We start from the raw sequence: 3,248 nt of genomic DNA, 5'->3' as shown, positions 1-3,248 counted from the left end.
GAGCGCCTGCGATGGTGTACTCAACGACGAACCTGGGTGCACGAATGGTGAAACGTCATTTTTTCGGATGAATCCAGGTTCTGTTTACAGCATCATGATGGTCGCATCCGTGTTTGGCGATAACGCGGTGAACGCACATTGGAAGCGTGTATTCGTCATCGCCATACTGGCGTATCACACGGCGTGATGGTATGGGGTGCCATTGGTTACACGTCTCGGTCACTCCTTATTCGGACTGACGGCATTTTGAACAGCGGACGTTACATTTCAGATGTGTTACGACCCGTGGCTCAACCCTTCATTCGATCCCTGCGAAACCCTAGATTTCAGCAGGATAATGCACGACCCTGTACGGGCCTTTCTGGATACAGAAAATGTTCGACTGCTGCCCTGGCCAGCACATTCTTCAGATCTCTTACCAATTGAAAATGTCTGGTCAATGATGGCCGAGCAACTGGCTCGTCACAATACGCCAGTCACTACTCTTGATGAACTGTGGTATCGTGTTGAAGCTGCATGGACAGCTGTACCTGTACACGCCATCCAAGCTCTATGCCCAGGCGTATTAAGGCCGTTATTACCGCCAGAGGTGGTTGTTCTGGGTACTGATTTCTCAGGATCTATGCACCCAAATTGCGTGAAAATGTAATCACATGTCAGTTCTAGTATAATATATTTGTCCAATGAATACCCGTTTATCATCTGCATTTCTTCTTGGTGTAGCAATTTTAATGGCCAGTAGTGTATCACCATTAACGTTAAGACGGTCACGTCATCCTGAACCTGGCGTACAGAGCTACAAGTAAGCAAAAATGTATTTTTTTTACCGAATAGTTTCTGTAAAATCGTTTGAGAAATACTGCGGGACGTTGACCTCGATTGTGTCACCCTCGGCCGGCTGAAAGGCGCCAGACAGTGTACCTCTCACTTTTCCGAACGAACGGATGAACCCGCCCAGCGCTTTTGACAAAATCTGGTGACTGTACATCGGCCACGGTGCCCTGCACGAACTCTACTCGTTGCCACCACGTCGTGCGCCTGGGCTTGTAGCGGATGCTGGATGTCTTGACGGCGTGCAGCAGTGCCCCGGTCACCCCCAGTGTTAGGCCAGGGCGGAGGCTGAAGACATGTAGGTGTTGAGGAGATTGCGAGGGCGCACCTCCCCCAGCCGGATCGTAGACGGCTTGAAATCCGTCGGCTGATGACGCTCAAAGGGCGGAGCCTGGCTGGCTCGCAACTCCACGCATCGGCGAAACTTCCCCCAGAGTCCCGCAGCCGCAGGTACGGCGTGCCGCAACTCGATGACTTAATCAGCGGCAAGCTCCCAGCAGATTTTCATCACCAAGGGCGGATCGTGGTTTCTCTGGAACTCAAAAGACCATCATTCTCTCCGCATCAAGAGGCAGATAGAATGCCGGGACGACTGAATGCATTGAACCCCGAATCTCGATTATTTAAATCCTTCTGATGCAATCCTACTAGTTGGGGTTGAGTAAGTTTGCTTCATTGTCCTTTTTTCCTAGCTCACTCTGTGCCAAGCATAGATTGTAAAACGAGTTAAATTTGTAACGTGTTCCTTGGTAGCACGCAACTAACCGAATTACAAAATATTACTTCGCTCTTGATCGCACTGTGTTAGCTGTTCCATGCGCTTGACCATTGACCAGTCTCGCAAACTCCTGTCTGCCCAAAGTGTTTTGTCATAATGTCAACAATATCGTCCAGTAGCACAACGGCCAGGCTGGGCCTCTACTGTCTGGCCGCGTGTAGGAATAAAACTTCAAGAAATTCACAAGCTATGCGTCGAACTTTTTCGGGGTGCATCTGACCTTACTAAATGAACCAGTAACGAAGCGCGCTGCTCTGCGTTGAATCCTCTGTGTTTCCTGATAAGGATCCCAGACTGACAAGCAATGTTCAGACACTGCACAGACGAAAATTTTGCATGCCTCATGGGTCGCCTACACTATCTGGGGATTCTTCCAATGAATCTCAGTCTGATTTCTGCCGTTCCGGCGTTTTCTTTTATGTGGTCGTTCCACTTTAAATCCCTCCATACGCATACTCTTAGATACTTTATGGAAGTAACTGCTTCAAGTGACTGTTCTGCAGTCGTGTAATCATACAATGAAGTTTATTTTTGTCTATTTATTCGCAATATGTTAGACCTCCTTTTGTTGAGTTCAACTGCCATTCTCTGCTCCAAGCATCGATCCTCTGCATCTCTTCCTATATTTCTGTGCAATGTCCCACCGTTGCAACTTCTCTTTATGCTACAGCATCTTCCACGAAAAGCCTATCGAACTTCCGAAGTTTTCTACTAGCGTTTATTAACGAATCTGTCAATGTGAGTACACAGTTGTGGCGACTAATTTCGAACCAGCTGGTTCATTTTCGAGCCTGGCTTACCGAGGCTGCACTGGAAGTGCTTGATCTCAATGATAAACTTCAAAATGGCAATAAATGTTTGATAAAATGTTCGCAGAACGACTATCACAATCCACATGTGCTTCTTAGCAAGTCAAAATTTGATTCTGATTTTGACTTGCTAAGAGGCACACGTGGATTGTGGCAGTCATTCTGCGAACACTTTATAAGGCATGTGTTGCCATTTTGAAGTTTATTATTACGATCACGCACTTTCAGTGCAGCCTCAGTAGACCAATCTTGAAAATGAATCCGCTGATTCACAACTAGTCGCCAAACTCATGTACTGCAACTGTTAACAAACGTTTCATGAAATATTAAATAAGATGCTGGTTCCTGTCTACAAAATGTTCAAACTGAAAAAATAGTGACCTACTAGGTCATTTACATATATCGTGAGTTGTAATGGTCCTGTAACACTGCCCTGGGGCACGCCCAAAGTCACTTTTACGTCTGAATATTTCTTTCCATTGAAGATGACATGCTGTAGTCTGTATGCTAGAAACTCATCAATACGATCACACAATTGGTCTCATGTTCCATATGCTTGTATTTTGTTCGTTAGGTGGCAGTGTGGAACCGTGTCGAACGCTTTCTGGAAGGCAAGGAACACGGCACTAACCTAGGCGCCAGTATCTATTACTATCTGGGTTTCGTGGACGATCAGAGCCAGATGGGTTTCACGCGATCGTTGTTTTCACAACCCACGTTGGTTCCTACAGCAGAGATTTTCGGTTTCCAGAACCGTCATATTAGACGAGCATCAAACGTGCTGCAAAAAATTGTACAATACACCAAAGTCAGAGAAAGTGGTCTACAGT

Source organism: Schistocerca serialis, chromosome 6 (assembly GCF_023864345.2).
Source record: "Schistocerca serialis cubense isolate TAMUIC-IGC-003099 chromosome 6, iqSchSeri2.2, whole genome shotgun sequence".
Taxonomy (NCBI): Eukaryota; Metazoa; Arthropoda; class Insecta; order Orthoptera; family Acrididae; genus Schistocerca; species Schistocerca serialis.
Note: the sequence above shows the minus strand (reverse complement) of the source record.